This window comes from Triticum aestivum, chromosome 7B, assembly GCF_018294505.1.
Source record: "Triticum aestivum cultivar Chinese Spring chromosome 7B, IWGSC CS RefSeq v2.1, whole genome shotgun sequence".
NCBI lineage: Eukaryota > Viridiplantae > Streptophyta > Magnoliopsida > Poales > Poaceae > Triticum > Triticum aestivum.
In genome coordinates, this window is record NC_057813.1 from 737,549,486 (window position 1) to 737,575,405 (window position 25,920).

The 25,920-nt window shown below is 43.4% G+C and overlaps 1 pseudogene; it reads left to right on the forward strand.

Annotated features, from left to right (window-relative positions):
- The first annotated feature begins 1,661 nt into the window (after positions 1-1,661).
- LOC123156114 (uncharacterized) lies at positions 1,662-2,619 on the forward strand (annotated as a pseudogene).
- Positions 2,620-25,920: the final 23,301 nt, after the last annotated feature.

The window sequence follows — 25,920 nt, forward strand, 5'->3', positions numbered from 1 at the left end:
AAATTGCCCAACAAAGATACAACGACATGGAAGCTTCCGAAAGCAATTTTTTTAAACTAGAGCATTGTTGGGATATGCTCAAAGAATGCGACAAGTGGAAGTTGATTGACAAGGAATCCCCACCGAAGAGAGGTTCACTTACGAACATGGATGAAGATGAAGATGATGATGGCCCAAGAAACTTGAATAAGACCGATGGTGACAAGAAGACTAAGGAGAAGAACAAGAGAGAGCACGAAGCATCGAGTTTGCAGGACAAGATAGATGTGATGGTGGAATCAAATGAGTTGATGTTAACGAATACGTTGGAGACAAAGAAATAGTTGGCCGAGAAGAAGGCACGAGAGAAGCAAGAAAAGTGTTGCTCACGGACAAGGGGTTGCGCAAGAGAGAAGAACACGTGCCGCTAAGAAAAAGCCTTGTCGAAGATGCTTGCCGAAGAGAATAAGATCATGACATTGAACCACAATGACATAGATGACCTCACCAAAGAATAGCATGATATGGCAAGAAGAGACATCTTGAAGAGGAGGATGCTTGCGTCGGCCAGTGTGTGTTACAGTGTCGGAGATGTTTTCTCATCGGGATTTGGAACCAATGTCGCCGATGCATTCAGAGCGTCCGCCGATGGTTTCGGTGCCAGAGGTGGATTCGGGGGCGGCGATGACCTCGATGGAGGTGGTGCGGAGTGAAGATCGACCAAGTTGATGCCGGACGTGGTCGTCACTTTTGCATAAACTCCTTTTGCGTTTGTCCTACAAAACTAAGCTTTCATTTGCGCGTGAACTGTGTTTTATTGTTTGAATTTGAACTCGTCCGGCGGAATGGCTGTCAAATTCGCTTATTGAGAGTCTCCGATTTGCAGGTCGACGCGGCGGCGCCCGAGTAGACCCTGCGTAGCCGACCCATGAAAAAGCATCTTGTGCAAATATCTTTTTTTACAGGTTTGTTTTGCGGGGTCAGACTCTGATCTCTCCGCGCCGGTCCGCATAGTTCCTTTTCGGTAAACTGTAAACGCCGTCGGCGTTATACGGGTCTTCTAGAGATGCTCTTACACCGCAATAATATCACTTGTCTCAGGCCCCTCAGCACGCACTTTGGCTCGACCACCAGGCACACGTGCAACCGCGTGTCACTGTCAGACAACCTCTCACGTCCAGCTCAGCTCAACTCAACCTCAGCTCAGCTGGGATCGCCATCTCCATCTTTTTATAGGGTCTGTCTAGAACTCAGTCGACTGAGACTTAACCAAGTCTCAGTCGAGTGACATCAGCGTAGTTTTTTTGCTGCAAGCGGCACGGCTAGATGCTACAACCGATGATGAAAAATGTTGCAACGGTTTTACAAGCAATGAAAATTGGTGCTCTAGCCGGTGTGATTAAAATGCTACAACCATCAATGACAAATGTTACAACCGATGAGACAATATGCTACAATTGATGAGGGACAACATGCTACAACCAACAAGACGAATGCTGCAACCGGTATAAAAAAAGTTACAATTGTTGAGAAGAAATGTTGCATGGTCGACTGAGACTTGGTTAAATCTCAGTCGACTGATTTTTAGCAAGCCCGCTTTTTATAAGCCAGCAAAGCCACACAGACACACACACACACAAACACATTGGTCTCCCACGCACGCAAGCAGCTGCCAGCACCAACCATCGCCAAAGCGGCAGCTCGACCGGCAGCCATGGCGCGCGCCTTCGTGCGCTCCATCTCCTTCCCTCTCAGCCCCTCGAGGTCTCCCAAGTCGCGCGCTCCCTCCTCGTCGTACCACGGGCGGTCCGTGAGCCTGCCGTGCCGGTCGCACCCGATACTGGCGCACCTCCACACCCACATCCGCGCCGTGCGCGGCGTTGGCCTCCTCCGTCGCAGCGGGGCTGGCGCACGTAGACGCGCTCCACGCCGCGCTCGGCGACCTGCTCGACTTGCCCGAGGCCCAGGACGCGCTGTCCGGCGCCGGCGGCAGCGTGGACCGCCTCCTCGACTCCTTCCTCCGGCTCGTCGACGCGCACGGCTGTTTTCAGGAGGCCGTTGTTGCGCTCAAGCAGGACGTGGCCGACGCGCTGGCCGCCGTGCGTCGCCGAGACGGGGCGCGCCTTGCCTCCGCCGTGCGGGCCCAGCGCGGAGCCGGCCAAGAGCTCGCCCGCCTCGCCGCCACGGCCAGGGAGTCCGCCGTCCGGCCCTCGCGCCTGAGCATCCTCGGCGGCACCCAAGGCAGCGCGGCGGAGGTGGAGGTGACGGGGCTGCTGATGGAGTCGGCCGCGGCGACGGCGTCGGCTTCCGCCGCGCTGTTCGGGGCCGTGGCGGCCATGTCCGGGTCTGTGGAGGCGGAGTCGTGCTCGTGCAAGGGCACGGCGGCGCTGGTGTGCCTGGTGAAGAAGAACAAGAAGAAGTCGTCGGCGCCGGGGTGTGGGGAGGAGGGGATGGCGGTGGCGGCCGTGGCGGAGAGGCTGGAGGAGCTGGAGGAGTGCATCGAGGAGCTGGAGGCCGGGAGTGAGAAGGTGTTCCGGAGCCTCGTCCAGACCAGGGTCGCGCTCCTCAACATCCACACCCTGCACATCTTCTAACTTTACTACTACCAACCATCTTAGCTGTACTCGTGAAATTAGTGGCAGCAAGAAATCCTGTAACTGTAAATAAGTAGTAGATGATGAATAGAAGAAGGAATTTGTAGTACTAATCTTGGTTCTGTGCATCATTTAGAGCAACTTCAACGGGCCGATCCAAACGGACGGCGATTTCGTCCGTTTTTTTGTCCTTTGGATCGGCCTCCCGCCCAGTGTCCGCCCTGTTTTTCATATGGGTCGGTAGCGCGCCTAACACGCCGACCCATATGTGCAGGCGTGGCCGGCTGGCCGCCCAATTTTACATTGATTTGCATTCAAACATATTGGGAAATTAAAATGTTAACAAGCAAAATAGTTTAGCCGCCCAAATAAATAGTATAATTTTACAAGCCGAATACAAATAAAAATGTTTCACATAGTTTTGCAAACGAGTAAAAGAAGATACATCTATTGGTTGCCAACATGAGTCCACATATGCTCAACCAAATCATTTTGCAGTTGCACATGAGTTTCCCAATCACGCATATCTTCATGAAACTGAGTGAACAGCTCAAATGTTGCCGCTACTCCATGCTCAGGCACAACATTCTCACCCTGAAACTGAAAGCCTTGATCGTACAGACGTTCCGGACGCTCGTCTTCTACGATCATATTGTGCATGATTACACAAGCAGTCATCACCTCCCATAGTTTCTGCGTGCTCCAAGTATTAGTAGGATACCGAACGTTGCCCCATCAAGATCGCTAAACACCAAAGGCACGCTCGACATCCTTCCTAGCACTCTCTTGCTCTTGGGCAAATCTTTTCCTTTTCTCTCCGACAGGGTTGGGTATTGTCTTGACAATAGTGGTCCACTGAGGATAGATACCGTCACCCAAATAGTACCCTTTGTCGTAGTTGTGGCCATTGACCGTAAAGTTCACCGGTGGGCTGTTGCCTTCGGCAAGCCTAGCAAACACCGGCGAGCGCTGAAGCACGTTGATATCATTGTGTGATCTAGCCATGCCAAAGAAAGAGTGTCAGATCCAGAGATGTTGAGACGCCACGGCCTCTAGTATGACAGTGCAAGACCTGACATGTCCCTTATACTGCCCTTGCCAAGCAGAAGGGCAGTTCTTCCACTCCTAGTGCATGCAGTCTATGCTGCCAACCATCCCCGGGAAGCCCCTGCGGGCATTCATCGCCAACAAACGGGTTGTATCTTCAGCTGTCGGCTCTCTCAAGTACTCAGGGCCAAACACAGCAATCACAGCCTTGCAGAACTTATACAGAGACTCTAGGCATGTAGACTTGCTCATACGGACGTACTCGTCAATGAGATCATCGGGCACTCCGTATGCAAGCATTCGGACGGCGGCAGTGCATTTCTGATAAGAGGAGAAATCAATCTTGCCAACGTTGCACTCAAAGTAGTCATCGTAGCCGACCACTCCCTCTCTAATACGGTTGAAAACATCCCTACTCATACGGAACCGGCAGCCGAATTTGTGATGTTTGAACAACGGGTTTGTTGTATCAAAGTAGTCCTTCCAGAAAAGGAATTTCCCGCTCTCTCGGTTGCGATTCAACGCCGGAAAGAAGCAAATATCTCCTCCTCGTCGTACGGGACGACGAATCGTAGGAGTCGCAAAGGAAATTATGGAAAACGAACTCGTCGGCGGAGTCCATTTTCGTGCCTTGGCAAGCTGTCGAACATCTTGCGGGCGTCAAAGAAGGAGACGGCCGGCGAGCGGAGACGCGGTGCCCACAGACCAGCTAGCTGCCCTGCCGGCGTCCGACGAGTGTGACAGCGTCCGACGAGTGTGACGGCGTCCGACGAGCATGCCGGTCGGATGTGGCGGGGGCGGCGAGGCGTCTTCTTGGTCGCGGGCGGCTGTGCGGTGGGGGAAGCGGCGGTGGGAACCAGTTTGCTCCCCGGCGGCAAAACGGCGGCAGCGGGCGACGGGGGGCAGGGGCGGCGTTGCTGGGCGGATGTGGAGGCGGCAGTAGCTGGAAGAGTCGCCGGCAAAAATGGGCGGCAGCGTCGGTGACGGAGGAGGCGGGGCGAGGGTTGCTTGTTGGCCCGGGGGGGGGGGGGGGGGAGAGGGGAGGCCAATGTGCCACAGACCAGCGGGCCCGGGGACAGGAGTAGGCGCGTGTGCACGTCCGTCTTGTGTCCACGTCGACGCAAATCCGGCTCAAAATTGGGCTGGGAATGGGTCACCCACGGACGAAAAATGGACGCGCGTCCGTTCGTGTCGGCGCGTTGGGCCGCCTTTTCTGTCTGCGCTGACCCAAACGGACGGCCGCGGACGAAATGGGTCGCACCATTGGAGTTGCTCTTAGTGTTCAGAAATTAGTATACTTTTCATGATGTTAAAAGAGAAGTGGAGAGTGACAAAATAGAGAAAGACTATGTGTGAGTTCGACTGAATTTTTTTTGTGACCACTCGATTCTATATATACCGTTGGATCAAGATCTAGTGGATCTGCTGTCATATTCCACCTCAAACTTGACGCACACTGTTCATCTTCTTCCTATGGCCGCCCTCCAGTCCAGGCCGAACCGCCAGCCTCCGCGGCCTGTGACGCTTCCTTGACCGCCTCGCCACCCTGCCCTCCCCCCACCGCCAGGCTTGCCCCCGCCCCCGACCATCCCTCTAGGCCCGCCCCCATATAGTTTTCTTCTCAGATGAAGCCACGCCATCGCCGTCCACCACCGCCCTGAAGGAAATACGCCCTAGAGGCAATAATAAAGTTGTTATTTATATTTCCTAATATCATGATAAATGTTTATTATTCATGCTAGAATTGTATTAACCGAAAACTTAGTACATGTGTGAATACATAGACAAACAGAGTGTCACTAGTAAGCCTCTACTTGACTAGCTCGTTAATCAAATATGGTTAAGTTTCCTAGCCACAGACATGAGTTGTCATTTGATTAACGGGATCACATAATTAGAGAATGATGTGATTGACTTGACCCATTCCATTAGCTTAGCACTTGATCGTTTAGTACGTTGCTATTGCTTTCTTCATGACTTATACATGTTCCTATTACTACGAGATTATGCAACTCCCGAATATCGGAGGAACACTTTGTGTGCTACCAAACGTCACAGCATAACTGGGTGATTATAAAGGTGCTCTACAGGTGTCTCCGATGGTGTTTGTTGAGTTGGCATAGATCGAGATTAGGATTTGTCACTCCGATTGTTGGAGAGGTATCTCTGGGCCCTCTCAGTAATGCACATCACTATAAGCCTTGCAAGCAATGTGATTAATGAGTTAGTTGCGGGATGATGCATTACGGAACGAGTAAAGAGACTTGCCGGTAACGAGATTTAACTAGGTATTGCGATACCGACGATCGAATCTTGGGCATGTAACATACCGATGACAAAGGGAACAACGTATGTTGTTATGCGATTTGATCGATAAAGATCTTCATAGAATATGTAGGAACCAATATGAACATCCAGGTTCCGCTATTGGTTATTGACAGGAGATGAGTCTCGGTCATGTCTACATAGTTCTCGAACCCGTAGGGTCCGCACGCTTAACGTTCTGTGACGATCGGTATTATGAGTTTATGTGTTTTCATGTACCGAAGGTTCTTCGGAGTCCCGGATGTGATCACGGACATGACGAGGAGTCTTGAAATGGTCGAGACATAAATATCGATATGTTGGATGGCTATGTTTGGATATCGGAATGGTTCCGGGTAAGTTCCGGCATTTACCGGAGTACCGGGAGGTTACCGGACCCCCCCCCCCTGGGAGTGTATGGGCCTTAGTGGGAGAGAGGAGGAGGTGGCCTAGGAGGGCCCCCCAAGCCCAATCCGAATTGGGATGGGGGCCGGCCCCACTTTCCTTCCTCCCTCTCTCCTCCTTCCTTCGACTCCTACTCCAACTTGGAAGGCGGGGAATCCTACTCCCGGTGGGAGTAGGACTCCCCTTGGTGCGCGCCATGAGAGGGACGGCCTTCCCCCTCCTCCACTTCTTTATATACGGTGGAGGGGGGCAGCCCACAGATACACAAGTTGATCATTGATCTCTTAGCCGTGTGCGGTGCCCCCCTCCACCATAATCCACCTCGGTCATGTCGTTGTAGTGCTTAGACGAAGCCCTGCGCCGGTAGCTTCATCATCACTGTCATCACGCTGTCATACTGACAAAGCTCTCCCTTGACACTTAGCTGGATCGAGAGTTCGTGGGACTTCACCGAGCTGAACGTGTGCAGATCACGGAGGTGCCATACTTTCGGTACTAGAATCAGTCGGACCGTGAAGACGTACGACTACATCAACCGTGTTGTCATAACGCTTACGCTTATGGTCTACGAGGGAACGTGGACAACACTCTCTCGCTCGTTGCTATGCATCATCATGATCTTGCGTGTGCGTAGGAATTTTTTAAAATTACTGCATTCCCCAATAGTGGCATCTGAGCCAGGTTTATGCGTAGATGTTATTTGCACGAATAGGACACAAATGAGTTGTGGGAGATAATAGTCATATTGCTTACCAGCATGTCATACTTTGATTCGGCGGTATTGTTGGATGAAGCGTCCCGGACCGACATTACGCGTACACTTACGCGAGAATGGTTCTACTAACGTGCTTCGCACACACGTGTGGCAGGCGGGTGTCAGTTTCTCCAACTTTAGTTGAATCGAGTGTGGCTACACCCGGTCCTTGTTGAAGGTTAAAACAACACATATTTGACGAAAAATCATTGTCGTTTTGATGCGTAGGTAATAACGGTTCTTGCTAAGCCCTTAGCAGCCACGTAAAACTTGCAACAACAAAGTAGAGGATGTCTAACTTGTTTTTGCAGGACATGTTGTGATGTGATATGGTCAAGACATGATGCTAAATTTTATTGTATGGGATGATCAGGTTTTGTAACAGAGTTATCGGCAACTGGCAAGAGCCATATGGTTGTCGCTTTATTGTATGCAATGCAATCGCCCTGTAATTGTTTTTACTTTATCACTAAGCGGTAGCTATAGTCATAGAAACATAGTTGGCGAGACGACAACGATGCTACGATGGAGATCAAGGTGTCACGCCGGTGACGATTGTGATCATGACGGTGCTTTGGAGATGGATATCAAAGGCACAAGATGATGATGACCATATTATATCACTTATATCGATTGCATGTGATGTTTATCCTTTATGCATCTTATTTTGCTTTGATTAACGGTAGCATTATAAGATGATCTCTCACTAAATTTCAAGGTATAAGTGTTCCCTGAGTATGCACCAGTGCGAAAGTTCGTCGTGCCGAGATACCACATGATGATCGGGTGTGATAAGCTCTACGTTCACATACAATGGGTGCAAGCCAGTTATGCACACGCAGAATACTCTGGTTAAACTTGACGAGCCTAGCATATGCAGATATGGCCTCGGAACACTGAGACCGAAAGGTCAAGCGTGAATCATATGGTAGATATGATCACATAGTGATGTTCACCATTGAAAACTACTCCATCTCACGTGATGATCGGACATGGTTTAGTTGATTTGGATCACGTGATCACTTAGATGATTAGAGGGATGTCTATCTAAGTGGGAGTTCTTCAGTAATATGATTAATTGAACTTTAATTTATCATGAACTTAGTACCTGATAGTATTTTGCATATCTATGTTGTTGTTGATCAATGGCCTGTCCTACTGTTCCTTTGAATTTTAATGCGTTCCTTGAGAAAGCTAAGTTGAAAGATGATGGTAGCAATTACACGGACTGGGTCCAAAACTTGAGGATTGTCCTCATTGCTGCATAGAAGAATTACGTCCTGGAAGCACTGGTAGGTGCAAGACCCGCTGCAGGAGCAACACCGGACATTGTGAACGTCCTGGCAGAGCAAAGCTGATGACTACTTGATAGTTCAGTGTGCCATGTTTTACGGCTTAGAACCAGGACTTCAACGATGTTTTGAACGTCAGGGAGCATATGAGTTGTTCTAGGAGTTGAAGTAATATTTCAAGCAAATGCCTAGATTGAGAGATATGAAGTCTCCAATAGGTTCTATAGTTGCAAGATGGAGGAGAATAGTTCTGTCAGTGAACATATACTCAAAATGTTTGGGTATAACAACCACTTGATTCAGCTGGGAGTTAATCTTCCTGATGATAGTGTCATTGACAAAATTCTTCAATCACTACCACCAAGCTACAAGAGCATCGTGATGAACTATAATATGCAAGGGATGAACAAGACAGTTCCCGAGCTCTTTGCAATGCTAAAGGCTGTGGAGGTAGAAATCAAGAAGGATCATCAAGTGTTGATGGTTAACAAGACCACCAGTTTCAAGAAAAAGGGTAAAGGGAAGAAGGGGAATTTCAAGAAGAACGGCAAACAAGTTGCTGCTCAAGTGAAGAAGCCCAAGTCTGGACCTAAGCCTGAGACTGAGTGCTTCTACTGCAAAGGGACTAGTCACTGGAAGCGGAACTACCCCAAGTATTTGGTGGATAAGAAGGATGGCAAGATGAACAAAGGTATATGTGATATACATGTTATTGATGTGTACCTTACTAATGCTCGCAGTAGCACCTGGGTATTTGATACTGGTTCTGTTGCTAATATTTGCAACTCGAAACAAGGACTACGGATTAACCAAAGATTGACTAAGGACGAGGAGACGATGCGCGTGGGAAATGGTTCGAAAGTCGATGTGATCGTTGTCGGCACACTACTTCTACATCTACCTTCGGGATTAGTTTTAGACCTGAATAATTGTTATTTGGTGCTAGCATTGAGCATGAACATTATATCTAGATCTTGTTTAATGCGAGACGGTTATTCACTTAAATCTGAGAATAATGGTTGTTCTATTTATATGAGTAATATCTTTTATGATCATGCACCCTTGAAGAGTGGTCTATTTTTGTTGAATCTCGGTAGCAGTGACAAACATATTCATAATATTGAAGCCAAAAGATGCAAAGTTGATAATGATAGTGCAACTTATTTGTGGCACTGCCGTTTGGATCATATTGGTGTAAAGCGCATGAAGAAACTCCATTCTGATGTACTTTTGGAATCACTTGATTATGAATCACTTGGTACTTGCAAACCATGCCTCATGGGTAAGATGACTAAAACTCCGTTCTCCGGAACAATGGAGCGAGCAACGGATTTATTGGAAATCATACATACTGATGTATGTGGTCCGATGAATATTGAGGCTCGCAGTGGGTATCGTCATTTTCTCACCTTCACATGATTTGAGCAGATATGGGTATATCTACTTGATGAAACATAAGTCTGAAACATTTGAAAAGTTCAAAGAATTCCAAAGTGAATTGGAAAATCATCGTAACAAGAAAATATAGTTTCTACGATCTGATCGTGGAGGAGAATATTTGAGGTACGAGTTTGGTCTTCATTTGAAACAATGCGGAATAGTTTCGGAACTCACGCCACCCGGAACACCATTGCGTAATGGTGTGTCCGAATGTCGTAACCGCCTTTATTAGATATGGTGCGATCTATGATGTCTCTTGCTGATTTACCGCTATTGTTTTGGGGTTATGCTTTAGAGACGGCTGCATTCATGTTAAATAGGGCACCATCTAAATCCGTTGAGACAACACCTTATGAACTATGGTTTGGCAAGAAACTCAAGTTATCGTTTCTTAAAGTTTGGGGCTGCGATGCTTATGTGAAAAAGCTTCAACCTGATAGCTTGAACCCAAATCGGAGAAATGTGTCTTCATAGGATACCCAAAGGAGACTGTTGGGTCAACTTCTATCACATATCCGAAGGCAAGACATTCGTTGCTAAGAATGGATCCTTTCTAGAGAAGGAGTTTCTCTTGAAAGGAGTGAGTGGGAGGAAAGTAGAACTTGATGAGGTAAATGTACCTGCTCCCTTATTGGAAAGTAGTTCATCACAGATATCAGTTCATGCGATCCCTACACCAATTAGTGAGGAAGCTAATGATAATGATCATGAAACTTCAGATCAAGTTACTACCGAACCTCGTAGGTCAACCAGAGTAAGATCCGCACCAGAGTGGTACAGTAATCCTATTCTGGAGGTCATGTTACTTGGCCATGACGAACCTATCACTATGAGGAAGTGATGATGAGCCCAGATTCCACGAAATGGCTTGAGGCCATGAAATCTGAGATGGGATCCATGTATGAGAACAAAGTGTGGACTTTGGTTGACTTGCCCGATGATCGGCAAGCCATCGATAATAAATGGATCTTCAAGAAAAAGACTGACGCTGACGGTAATGTTACTGTCTACAAAGCTCGACTTGTTGCAAAAGGTTTTTGACAAGTTCAAGGAGTTGACTACGATGAGACCTTCTCTCCTGTAGCGACGCTTAAGTCTGTCCGAATCATGTTAGCAATTGCTGCATTTTATGATTATGAAATTTGGCAAATGGATGTAAAGACTGCATTCCTGAATGGATTTCTGGAAGAAAGTTGTACATGATGCAACCCGAAGATTTTATCGATCCAAAGGATGCTAACAAAGTGTGCAAGCTCCAGCAATCCATTTATGGACTGGTGCAAGCATCTCGGAGTTGGAATAAACGCTTTGATAGTGTGATCAAAGCATATGGTTTTATACAGACTTTTGGAGAATCCTGTATTTACAAGAAAGTGAGTGGGAGCTCTGTAGAATTTCTATTATTATATGTGGGTGACATATTACTGACTGGAAATGATATAGAATTTCTGGATAGCATAAAAGGATATTTGAACAAGAGTTTTTCCTTGAAAGACCTCGGTGAAGTTGCTTATATATTGGGCATCAAGATCTTTAGAGATAGATCGAGACGCTTAATTGGACTTTCACAAAGCACATACATTGATAAAGTTTTGAAGAAGTTCAAAATGGATCAAGCAAAGAAAGGGTTCTTGGCTGTGTTACAAGGTGTGAAATTGAGTCAGACTCAATGCCAGACCACTGCAGAAGATAGAGAGAAAATGAAAGTTGTTCCCTATGCTTCAGCCATAGGCTCTATCATGTATGCAATACTGTGTACCAGACCTGATGTTTGCCTTGCTATTAGTTTAGCAGGGAGGTACAAAAGTAATCCAGGAGTGGATCACTGGACAACAGTCAAGAGCATCCTAAAATACCTGAAAAGGACTAAGGATATGCTTCTTGTTTATGGAGGTGACAAAGAGCTCGTCATAAATGGTTACGTCGATGCAAGCTTTGACACTGATCCGGATGACTCTAAGTCGCAAACCGGATAAGTATTTATATTGAACGGTGGAGCTGTCAGTTGGTGTAGTTCTAAGCAAAGCGTCGGGCGGGATCTATGTGTGAAGCGGAATACATAGCTGCTTCAGAAGCAGCAAATGAAGGAGTCTGGATGAAGGAGTTCATATCCGATCTAGGTGTCATACCTAGTGCATCAGGTCCAATGAAAATCTTTTGTGACAATACTGGTGCAATTACCTTGGCAAAGGAATCCAGATTTCACAAGAGAACCAAGCACATCAAGAGACGTTTCAATTCCGTCCGTGATCCAGATACATACGAATCTGAATGTTGCAGACCCGTTGACTAATCCTCTCTCACGAGCAAAGCATGATCAGCACCAAGACTCCATGGGTGTTAGAATCGATACTGTGTAATCTAGATTATTGACTCTAGTGCAAGTGGGAGACTGAAGGAAATATGCCCTAGAGGCAATAATAAAGTTGTTATTTATATTTCCTTATAGCATGATAAATTTTTATTATTCATGCTAGAATTGTATTAACCAAAAACTTAGTACATGTGTGAATACATAGACAAATAGAGTGTCACTAGTATGCCTCTACTTGACGAGCTCATTAATCAAATATGGCTAAGATTCCTAGCCATAGACAGGAGTTCTCATTTGATTAACGGGATCACATCATTAGAGAATGATGTGATTGACTTGATGATACATCCATTTTGCATCATGCTTTTATGTCAATATTTATTACATTATGGGCTGTTATTACACATTATATCTCAATACTTATGGCTATTCTCTCTTATTTTACAAGGTTTATCATGAAGAGGGGGAATGCCGGCAGCTGGAATTCTTGCTAGAAAAGGAGCAAACGTTGGAAACCTATTCTGCACAACCCCAAAAGTCCTGAAACTCCACGAAACAACTTTTGGGAATTAATAAGAATTTCTGAGCGAAAGAAATACACCAGGGGGCCCACACCCAGTCCAGGAGACAGGGGGCGCGCCCCTATCTCCTGGGCCCCCTGGTGGGCCTCCGGTGTCCATCTTCTGCTATATCATCGCTCTTACCCTGGAAAAAAAATCATGGGCAAGCTTACGGGACGAAACTCCGCCGCCACGAGGCGGAACCTTGGCGGAATCAATCTAGGGCTCTGGCAGAGCTGTTCTGCCAGGTACACTTCCCTCCGGGAGGGGGAAATCATCACCAATGTCATCACCAACGATCCTCTCATCGGGAGTGGGTCAATCTCCATCAACATCTTCACCAGCACCATCTCCTCTGAAAACCCTAGTTCATCTCTTATATCCAATCTTGTATCAAACCACAAATTGGTACCTGGTGGTTGCTAATAGTGTTGATTACTCCTTGTAGTTGATGCTAATTGGTTTACTTGGTGGAAGATCATATGTTCAGATCCTTTATGCATATTATTACTCCTCTGATTATGAACATGAATATGCTTTGTGAGTAGTTATGTTTGTTCCTGAGGACATGGGTGAAGTCTTGCTATTAGTAGTCATGTGAATTTGGTATTCGTTCGATATTTTGATGAGATATATGTTGTGTTTTCCACTAGTGGTGTTATGTGAACGTCGACTACATGACACTTCACCATTATTTGGGCCTAGAGGAAGGCATGGGGAAGTAATTAGTAGATGATGGGTTGCTAGAGTGACAGAAGCTTAAACCCTAGTTTATGCGTTGCTTCGTTATGGGTTGTTACGGATCCATATGTTTAATGTTGTGGTTAGCTTTACCTTAATACTTCTTTTGTGGTTGCGGATGCTTGCAATAAGGGTTAATCATAAGTGGGATTCTTGTCCAAGTAAGGGCAGTACCCAAGTACCGGTCCACCCACATATCAAATTATCAAATTACCGAACGCGAATCATATGAACGTGATGAAAACTAGTTTGATGATAATTCCCATGTGTCCTTGGGAGCTCCTTTCTCATTATTAGAAATTGTCCAAGATTATCCTTTGCTACATAAAGGATTGGGCCACCTTATTGCACTTTACTTATTTTATTTACTTGTTACTCTATTTATCTTATCACAAAACTATCTATCACCTACAATTTCAGTGCTTGCAGAGAAAACCTTACTGAAAACCGCTTATCATTTCCTTCTGCTCCTCGTTGGGTTCGACACTCTTACTTATCGAAAGGACTACTATTGATCCCATACACTTGTGGGTCATCCAGACTCTTTTCTGGCGCCATTGCCGGGGAGTGTAGCGCTTTTGGTGAGTGGAACTTGGTAAGGAAACATTTATATAGTGTGCTGAAATTTTCTGTTACTTGTCACTATGGAAACTAATCCTTTGAGGGGCTTGTTTGGGATATCTTCACCCCAACCAGAAGAGCAAAGAGTTGCTCCTCAACCTACTGAACTTTATGAAAATATTTATTTTGAGATCCCTTCGGGTATGATAGAAAAACTGCTAGCTAATCCATTTGCAGGAGATGGAACATTGCATCCCGATTTAAACCTTATCTTTGTGGATGAAGTTTGTGGATTATTTAAGCTTGCAGGTATTCCCGATGATGTTGTCAAAAGGAAGGTCTTCCCCTTATCTTTGAAGGGAGATGCATTGACATGGTATAGGCTATGTGATGATACGAGATCTTGGAATTATAAGCAATTGAAGTTGGAATTTCACCAGAAGTTCTATCCTATGCATCTTGTTCATCGTGATCGTAATTACATATATAATTTCTGGCCTCGCGAAGGAGAAAGCATCGCTCATGCTTGGGGGAGGCTTAAGTCAATGTTATATTCATGCCCCAATCATGAGCTCTCTCGGGAAATGATTATTCATAATTTTTATGCTCGGCTTTCTCTTGATAATCACAACCTGCTCGATACTTCCTGTGCTGGTTCTTATATGCTGAAGACTATTGATTTTAAATGGGACTTATTGCAAAGAATTAAACGCAACTCTGAAGATTGAGGTTCCGACGATGGTAAGGAGTCATGTATGACACCTAAGTTCGATTGTGTTATATCTTTTATGAATACCGATGTCTTTCGTGGATTTAGCGCTAAGTATGGACTTGACTCTGACATAGTAGCTACTTTCTGTGAATCTTTTGCTACTCACGTTGATCTCCCTAAATAGAAGTGGTTTAAATATAATCCTCCTGTTGAAGTGAAAGTAGTTGCACCTATTACAGTCGAAGAAAAGACTATTACCTATAGTGATTCTATTGTTCATACTGCTTATGTTGAAAAACCTCCTTTTCCTATTAGGATAAAGGATCATGCTAAAGCTTCGACTGTTGTTCGTAAGAGTAATACTAGGATTTATACACCTCCTGAGCAAATTAATGTTGAACCTAGTATTTCTATGGTTAAATATCTCTTGGATGAGGATTTAGATGGGCATGTTATTTATTTCTATGGTGAGACTGCTAATATTGCTGGGCCAGATACTAAGACACGTAGACCTGTCGTAGGCATGCGTGTTATTTCTGTTAAAATAGGAGATCATTGTTATCACGGCTTATGTGATATGGGTGCTAGTGCTAGTGCAATACCTTATTCCTTATATCAAGAGATTGTGCATGACATTGCACCCATTGAGTTAGAAGACATTGATGTCACTATTAAGCTTGCTAATAGGGATACCATTAAACCCTTTGGGATTGTTAGAGATGTTGAAGTTTTGTGTGGGAAGGTTAAATACCCTGCTGATTTCCTTGTTCTTGGTTCCCCACAAGATGATTTTTGTCCCATTATTTTTGGTAGACCCTTCTTGAATACATCTAGTGCTAAGATTAATTGTGAAAATAATATTGTCACTGTTGGCATAGGTGGTATGTCTCATGAGTTTAATTTTGCTAAGTTTAGTAGACAACCTTGTGAAAGGGAACCACCTAGTAAGGATGAAATTATTGGTCTTGCTTCCATTGCTGTTCCTCCAACTGATTCGTTAGAAAAATACTTGCTAGACCATGAAAACGATATGTTTATGAAGGAAAGAGAGGAAATAGATGAAGTGTTCCTTAAATAGGAACCTATGCTGAAACATAACCTTCCTGTTGAAATTCTTGGGGATCCCCCTCCACCCAAGGGTGATCCCGTGTTTGAACTCAAACCTTTACCTGATAATTTTAAGTATGCTTATCTTGATGAAAAAGAAATATATCTTGTTATTATTAGTGCTAACCTTTCAGAGAAAGAATAAGAAAGATTATTGAAAACTCTGAAGAAGCACCGAGCAGCTATTGGATATACTCTGGATGATCTTAAGGGTGTTAGTCCCATGTTATGTGAACACAAAATTACATTGGAGGACGATGCCAAACCAGTTAGAGATCCTCAAAGACGATTAAATCCCAAGATGAAGGAAGTGGTAAGAAAGGAGATACTAAAGCTCCTTGAGGCAGGTATTATTTATCCCGTTGCTGATAGTGAATGGGTAAGCCCTGTCCATTGTGTTCCTAAAAAGGGAGGTATTACCGTTGTTCTTAATGATAAAGATGAATTGACCCCGCAAAGAATTATTACAGGTTATAGGATGGTAATTGATTTCCGTAAGTTAAATAAAGCTACTAAGAAAGATCATTACAATTTACCTTTTATTGATCAAATGCTAGAAAGACTATCCAAACACACACATTTCTGCTTTCTAGATGGTTATTCTGGTTTCTCTCAGAAACCCGTGTCAGCGAAGGATCAATCTAAAACTACTTTTACTTGCCCTTTCGGTAGTTTTGCTTATAGACGTATGCCTTTTGGTTTATGTAATGCACCTGCTACCTTTCAAAGATGCATGATGGCCATATTGTCTGATTTTTGTGAAAAGATTTGTGAGGTATTCATGGATGACTTCTCCGTCTATTGATCCTCTTTTGATGATTGTTTGATCAACCTTGATCGAGTTTTGCAGAGATGCGAAGACACTAGTCTCGTCCTAAATTGGGAAAAGTGTCACTTTATGGTTAACGAAGGCATTGTCTTGGGGCATAAGATCTCCGAGAGAGGTATTGAAGTTGATGAAGCCAAAGTTGATGCTATTGAAAAGATGCCATGTCCCAAGGACATAAAAGGTATAAGAAGTTTTCTTGGTCATGCCGGTTTTTATAAGAGGTTCATTAAGGACTTTTCGAAAATCTCTAGGCCTCTGACTAATTTATTGCAAAAAGATATTCCTTTTGTCTTTGATGATGATTGTGTAGAAGCATTTGAAGTACTTAAGAAAGCTTTGATCACTGCACCTATTGTCCAGCCACCTGATTGGAACTTACCTTTTGAAGTTATGTGTGATGCTAGTGATTATGCTGTAGGTGCTGTTCTAGGGCAAAGAGTCGATAAGAAATTGAATGTTATCCAGTATGCTAGTAAGACTCTTGATACTGCCCAGAGAAATTATGCTACTACTAAAAAAGAGTTCTTAGCAGTTGTGTTTGCATGTGATAAGTTTAGACCTTATATTGTTGATTCCAACTTACTATTCACACTGATCATGCTGCTATTAAATATCTTATGGAAAAGAAGGATGCTAAGCCCAGACTCATTAGATGGGTTCTCTTGCTCCAAGAATTTGATTTGCATATTATTGATAGAAAGGGAGCTGAGAACCCTGTTGCAGATAACGTGTCTAGGTTAGAGAATGTTCTTGATGACCCACTGCCTATTAATGATAGCTTTCCCGATGAGAAATTACCGGTTGTCAATGCTTCCCGTACTGCTCCTTGGTATGCTGATTATGCTAATTACATTGTTGCTAAATTTATACCGCCTAGTTTCACATACCAGCAAAAGAAAAAGTTCTTTTATGATTTAAGACATTACTTCTGGGATGATCCACGCCTTTATAAAGAAGGAGTAGATGGGGTTATTAGACGTTGTGTGCCTGATCATGAACAGGAACAGATCCTACGCAAGTGTCACTCTGAATCTTATGGAGGACACCATGCTGGAGATAGAACTGCACACAAGGTACTAAATCTGGTTTTTATTGGCCTACTCTCTTCAAAGATGCTTCTAAGTTTGTCTTATCTTGTGATGAATGTCAAAGATAGGTAACATTAGTAGACGCCAAGAAATGCCTATGAATTATTCTCTTGTTATTGAACCGTTTGATGTTTGGGGCTTTGATTATATGGGACCTTTTCCTGCCTCTAATGGTTATACACATATTTTGGTTGTTGTTGATTATGTTACTAAGTGGGTAGAAGCTATTCCAACTAGTAGTGCTGATCATAATACTTCTATTAAAATGCTTCAAGGAGTTACTTTTCTGAGGTTTGGAGTCCCTAGATATCTTATGACTGATGGTGGTTCACATTTTATTCATGGTGCTTTCCGTAAGATGCTTGCTAAGTATGATGTCAATCATAGAATCGCATCTCCTTATCATACGCAGTCTAGTGGTCAAGTAGAGTTGAGCAACAGAGAGGTCAAATTAATTTTGCAAAAGACTGTGAATAGATCTAGAAACAATTGGTCCAAAAAACTTGATGATGCATTATGGGCCTATAGAACTGCATACAAAAATCCTATGGGTATGTCTCCATATAAGATGGTTTATGGAAAAGCGTGTCATTTGCCTCTTGAACTTGAACATAAGGCATATTGGGCTATTAAAGAGCTCAACTATGACTTCAAACTTGCCGGTGAGAAGAGGTTGTTTGATATTAGTTCCCATGATGAACGGAGAACTCAAGCCTATGAGAATGCCAAGCTATTCAAAGAAAAAGTCAAACGCTGGCATGATAAGAGGATACAAAAGCGTGAGTTTAACGTAGGAGACTATGTATTATTATTCAACTCTCGCTTAAGATTTTTTGCAGGAAAACTTCTCTCAAAATGGGAAGGTCCTTACATTATCGAGGAGGTCTATCGTTCTGGTGCTATAAAAATCAACAACTTCGAAGGCACAAGTCCAAGGGTGGTAAACGGTCAAAGAATTAAACACAATATTTCAGGTAATCCTATCAATGTTGAAACTAATATTATTGAAACCGTAACCCCTGAGGAATACATAATGGACACTTTCCAGAACGTCTCAGAATCCGAAAAGGTATAGGTATGTGGTACAGTAAGTAAACCGACTCCAAAACAACTCCAATGGCAATTTTTATCATTTTTGGAATATTTAAGAAGTTTAGGAAGAAAGAAGTAGTCTGAAAGGGACACGAGGCTCCCACGAGAGTGGAGGGCGCCCCCCTACTGGGTACACCCCCCTGTCTCGTGGGCACCTCGTGTGCCTCCCGGACTCCGTTTTCTTGCACATTACGTACTTTGGTCTGTAAAAATTCACTATATGTACTCTCGAAGGTTTTGACCACCGTATCACGCAAATATCCTCTGTTTTTGTTTCGAGTTGTTTCTGCAGCAGTTTTGGAGGAAGATGTCGTCCCAAGATTTGGAGGGAGAGAGCTATATGACTTACTATATCTCAAACCCAAAAGCATATGGGGATGTGGAACATTATGGCTGGACCACGGAGGAAGAAGGGGATTATCATCAAAAGGGGAAGGAGGAGACAAGCTCCGATGAAGAGGACGATCCACTACCTCAACCTGGCGATATGCATGTGGAGTTCAAGAAGTGAAGCCTCCCTAAGGTTCAATCTATCCCACCATGTTTTTTGCAGGACAGCAAGGCGGCATTATGCAAAAAGATAATGAAACTTGAGCTCGAGAATGAGGATCTGAGGGAGGAAAATTTTAGCCTCAGACGCAAGCTAGAGAAGAAAAATGCAACAACACCAACCGTGAAGAAGGAGACATAATCACATGGGTTTGGGCACTCCCCTTGGCAACTGCCAAGCTTGGGGGAGGTGCCCCGGTATCGTATCGCCCATCACACTCTCATCTTTATCGCTTTATTTAGTTCGATCCTTTTAGTAGTATCTTGATCTAGTAGATTGAAGTTTTGATATCAAGTAGTTCGAGTTCTGCATTGTGATATCTTTTTGTTTTCGAGTCCGCGAGCTATCTATAATAAATATTAGTGTTGAGTCAAGGGCTTTGCTTTGTTGCTATGATCTTGAGAAAGTAGAAAGAATAAAAGAGTTCATATTGATCTTATGGATAGTGATAACTTCACATATACAAAGTATGAGGCATAAAAATTGTTGAGAGTTGATGAACGTAGTTTTGGTCATCGTTGCAATTAATAGGAAGTGATAAGGAAAGAGAGGTTCACATATAAATATACTATCTTGGACATCTTTTATGACTGTGAGCACTCATTAAGTATGACATGCTAAAAGAGTTGACGTTGGGCAAGGAAGACAACGTAATGGTTTATGTTTTCTCACATCTCAGTTAAAGTATATTGTAATTGACCTTCCAAACATGTTGAGCTTGCCTTTCTCCCTCATGCTAGCCAAATTCCTAGCACCAAGTAGAGATACTACTTGTGCTTCCAAATACCCTGAAACCCAGTCTTGCCATGAGAGTCCACCATATCTACCTATGGATTGAGTAAGATCCTTCAAGTAAGTTGTCATCGGTGCAAGCAATAAAAATTGCTCCTTAAATATGCATGAATTATTAGTGCGGAGAAAATAATCTTTATACGATCTTGTTATGGAAGCAATAAAAGCGACAGACTACATAATAAAGGTCCATACACAAGTGGCAATATAAAGTGACGTTCTTTCGTACTAAGATTCCGTGTATCCAACCCTAAAAGAGCATGACAACCTCTGCTTCCCTCTGCGAAGGGCCTATCTTTACTTTATGTTCTTACTTTATGTTTTCATTTTGAACTTGAGTGAAGGTGATCCTCACCTTTCCCTTTTTTATTTTATCCTTTGGAAAGCTCCTCGTGTTTGAAAGATCATGATACATATATCCAATTGGATGTTCATTAGCATGGGCTATTATTGTTGACATCACCTAAAGGTGAAGACGTTGGGAGGCAACACAATAAGCCCCTATCTTTCTCAGTGTCCAGCTAATACTCCATAACCACAAGTACTGCGTGAGTGTTAGCAATTGTGTAGAAGACTACGAGATAGTTGAGTATGTGAGCTTGCTAAAAAGCTCTATTGTTGACTCTTTCTGGTGTTACGATAAATTGTGATTGCTTCAATGACTGAGATTATAGTTTGTTAGTTCCCAATGAAGTTTTTGAACCATACTTGACATTGTGAATTGATTGTTACTCAAGCATAGAAATCATATGATAAGTCCTATATTTATTGCTGTTTTAAGAATGATCATGATGCCCTCATGTCCGTATTTTATTTTTTTGACACCTCTATCTCTAAACATGTGGACATATTTTTCGATTTCGGCTTCCGCTTGAGGACAAGCGAGGTCTAAGCTTGGGGGAGTTGATACGTCCATTTTGCATCATGCTTTTATGTCAATATTTATTGCATTATGGGCTGTTATTACACATTATATCTCAATACTTATGGCTATTCTCTCTTATTTTACAAGGTTTATCATGAAGAGGGGGAATGCCGGCAGCTGGAATTCTGGCTGGAAAAGGAGCAAATGTTGGAAACCTATTCTGCACAACCCCAAAAGTCCTGAAAATCCACGAAACAACTTTTTGGAATTAACAAGAATTTCTGAGTGAAAGAAATACACTAGCGGGCCCACACCCTGTCCAGGAGACAGGGGGCGCCCCCCCATAGGGCGCGCCCCTATCTCCTGGGCCCCCTGGTGGGCCTCCAGTGTCCATCTTCTGCTATATCATCACTCTTACCCTGGAAAAAATCGTGGGCAAGCTTATGGGACGAAACTCCGCCGCCACGAGGCGGAACCTTGGCGGAATCAATCTAGGGCTCTGGCGGAGCTGTTCTGCCGGGGACACTTCCCTCCGGGAGGGGGAAATTATCACCAACATCATCACCAATGATCCTCTCATCGGGAGAGGGTCAATCTCCATCAACATCTTCACCAGCACCATCTCCTCTCAAAACCCTAGTTCATCTCTTGTATCCAATCTTGTATCAAACCACAAATTGGTACCCGTGGGTTGCTAGTAGTGTTGATTACTCCTTGTAGTTGATGTTAATTGGTTTACTTGGTGGAACATCATATGTTCAGATCCTTTATGCATATTATTACTTCTCTTATTATGAACATGAATATGCTTTGTGAGTAGTTACGTTTGTTCGTGAGGACATGGGTGAAGTCTTGCTATTAGTAGTCATGTGAATTTGGTATTCGTTTGATATTTTGATGAGATGTATGTTGTCTTTTCCTCTAGTGGTGTTATGTGAACGTCGGCTACATGACATTTCACCATTATTTGGGCCTAGAGGAAGGCATGGGGAAGTAATGAGTAGATGATGGGTTGCTAGAGTGACAGAAGCTTAAACCCTAGTTTATGCGTTGCTTCGTTAGGGGCTGTTATGGATCCATATGTTTAAAGCGGTGGTTAGGTTTTCTTTTGTAGTTGCGGATGCTTGCAATAGGGGCTAATCATAAGTGGGATGCTTGTCCAAGTAATGGCAGTAACCAAGTACCGGTCCACCCACATATCAAATTATCAAAGTACCGAACGCGAATCATATGAACGTGATGAAAACTAGTTTGATGATAATTCCCATGTGTCCTCGGGAGCTCCTTTCTCATTATTAGAAATTGTCCAGGCTTATCCTTTGCTACATAAAGGATTGGGCCACCTTGCTGCACTTTACATATTTTATTTACTTGTTACTCGTTACTATTTATCTTATCACAAAACTATCTATCACCTACAATTTTAGTGCGTGCAGAGAAAACCTTACTAAAAACGCTTATCATTTCCTTCTGCTCCTCGTTGGGTTCGACACTCTTACTTATCGAAAGGACTATGATTGATCCCATACACTTGTGGGTCATCACTTGACCCATTCCGTTAGCTTAGCACTTGATCGTTTAGTATGTTGCTATTGCTTTCTTCATGACTTATACATGTTCCTATGACTATGAGATTATGCAACTCCCGAATACCGGAGGAACACTTTGTGTGCTACCAAATGTCACAATGTAACTAGTTGATTATAAAGGTGCTCCAAAGGTGTATCAGATGGTGTTTGTTGAGTTGGCATATATCGAGATTAGGATTTGTCACACCGATTGTCGGAGAGGTATCTCTGGGCCCTCTCGGTATTGCACATCACTATAAGCCTTGCAAGCAATGTGACTAATGAGTTAGTTGTGGGATAATGCATTACGGAACGAGTAAAAAGACTTGCCGGTAATGAGATTTACCTAGGTATTGAGATACCAACGATCGAATCTCGGGCAAGTAACATACCGATGGCAAAGGGAACACCGTATGTTGTTATGCAGTTTGACCGATAAAGATCTTCGTAGAATATGTAGGAACCAATATGAATGTCCATGTTCCGCTATTGGTTATTGACATGAGATGAGTCTCGGTCATGTATACAAAGTTCTCAAACCCGTAGGGTCCACACGTGATACGTCTCCATCGTATCTACTTTTCCAAACACTTTTGCCCTTGTTTTGGACTCTAACTTGCATGATTTGAATGGAACTAACCTACACTGACGCTGTTTTTAGCAGAATTGCCATGGTGTTATTTTTGTGCAGAAATAAAAGTTCTTGGCATGACCTGAAACTTCACGGAGAATATTTTTGGAATTTATAAAAAATACTGGCGAAAGAATCAAGACCAGGGGGGCCACACCCTGTGCACGAGGGTGGGAGGTGCGCCTGCCCCCTGGCACGCCCCCTGCCTGATGGGTCCCCTGTTGCTCCACCGACATCAACTCCAACTCCATATATTCGCATTCGGGGAGAAAAAAATAGAGAGAAGGATTCATCGAGTTTTATGATACGGAGCTGCCGCCAAGCTCTAATCTCTCTCGGGAGGGCTGATCTGGAGTCCGTTCGGGGCTCCGGAGAGGGGAATCCGTCGCCGTCGTCATCATCAACCATCCTCCATCACCAATTTCATGATCCTCACTGCAGTGCGTGAGTAATTCCATCGTAGGCTTGCTGGACGGTGATGGGTTGGATGAGATTTATCATGTAATCGAGTTAATTTTGTTAGAGTTTGATCCCTAGTACCCACTATGTTCTGAGATTGATGTTGCTATGACTTTGCTATGCTTAATGCTTGTCACTAGGGCCCGAGTGCTATGATTTCAGATCTGAACCTATTAAGTTTTCATGAATATATGTGAGTTCTTGATCCTATCTTGCAAGTCTATAGACACCTATTATGTGTTATGATCCGTTAACCCCGAAGAGACAATAATCCGGATACTTACCGGTGATGACCATAGTTTGAGGAGTTCATGTATTCACTAAGTGTTAATGCTTTGGTCCGGTACTCTATTAAAAGGAGGCCTTAATATCCCTTAGTTTCCAATAGGACCCCGCTGCCACGGGAGGGTAGGACAAAAGATGTCATGAAAGTTCTTTTCCATAAGCACGAATGACTATATTCGGAATACATGCCTACATTACATTGATGAATTGGAGCTAGTTCTGTGTCACCCTGTGTTATAACTGTTACATGATGAACCACATCCAAAATAATTATCCATCACCGATCCAATGCCTACGAGCTTTTCACATATTGCTCTTTGCTTAGTTACTTTACCGTTGCCATTGTTACAATTACTACAAAACTGATATTGTTACCTTTGCCACCGTTATCGTTACTTCCATACTACTTTGCTACTAAATACTTTGCTGCAGATATTAAGTTATCCAGGTGTGGTTGAATTGACAACTCAACTGCTAATACTTGAGAATATTCTTTGGCTCCCCTTGTGTCGAATCAATAAATTTGGGTTGAATACTCTACCCTCGAAAACTGTTGCGATCCCCTATACTTGTGGGTTATTAAGACTATTTTCTGGCCCCGTTGCCGGGGAGCATAGCTTTATTCTTTGAGTCACTTGGGTTTTATATCTGCTGACCACTATGAGGAACTTGAAAGACGATAAAACCAAGATTTATCCCTCAACTGTGAGGGGAGGTAAGGAACTGCCATCTAGCTCTGCACTTGATTCACCTTCTGTTTTGAGTAAACTTGCGACAGCTTCTGCTACTGATATGTCGCATGTTATTGATGATGCCACTTCTGCTATGCATAATACTTATGATGAAACTACTTCTATGCTTGATAATACTATGCCACTAGGTCAATTTCTTGATGAACAACTTCCTAGGGCTAGAGAGAATGAAATTATTGAAACTGAAAATATTGATGAAAGTGATGATGAAGATTCTCCCCCTAAATATGAATTTCCTGTTGTGCCTGAGGGTTATGTTATGGATGAAGAAACTGCTAGTGATTTTCTTGCTTGCAATGATAGATCTAATCTTAAGAATTTATTAGCTAAGCCGAAAGAAAAGTCTTTGAATGCTAGAATGAAACATGACCCTGCTTTTGCTACTTCACCTATCTGTATTTCCGATAAGGATTATGATTTCTCTGTCGATCCTGAGATAATTACTTTGGTTGAATCTAATCCTTTTTATGGCTATGAATCTGAAACTATTGTGGCACATCTTACTAAATTAAATGATATAGCCACCCTATTCACTAATGATGAGAAAACTCGCAACTACTATATCCTTAAATTATTTCCATTCTCATTAAAGGGTGATGCTAAAACATGGTTTAATTCTCTTGAACTTGGTTGTGTGCGTAGTCCCCAGGATATGATTTATTACTTCTCTGCTAAATCTTTCCCCGCTCATAAGAAACAAGCTGCCTTAAGGGAAATATATAATTTTGTGCAAATTGAAGAAGAGAGTCTCCCACAAGCTTGGGGGAGGCTTCTCCAATTACTTAATGCTTTGCTTGATCATCCTCTCAAGAAAAATGAAATACTTGATATCTTTTATCATGGACTAACCGATGCTTCCAGAGACCACCAGGATAGTTTTGCTGGTTGTGTTTTCAGGGAAAGAACTGTTGATCAAGCTTAATTGTTTTTGAATAATATGTTGACTAATGAAAATAATTGGAAACTTCCTGAACCAGCTCCTAAGCCAACTCCGAAGAACAGGGGGATTCTATTCCTCAGCCCCGAAGATATGCAAGAGGCAAAGAAATCTATGAAAGAAAAAGGTATTAAAGCTGAAGATGTTAAGGATTTACCACCTATTGAAGAAACACATGGTCTTGATAACCCGACATAGGTAGTAAAGGTAAATTCTCTCTATAGATTTGATGAAGGTGATATTCCTGATTATAAGTCTGCTA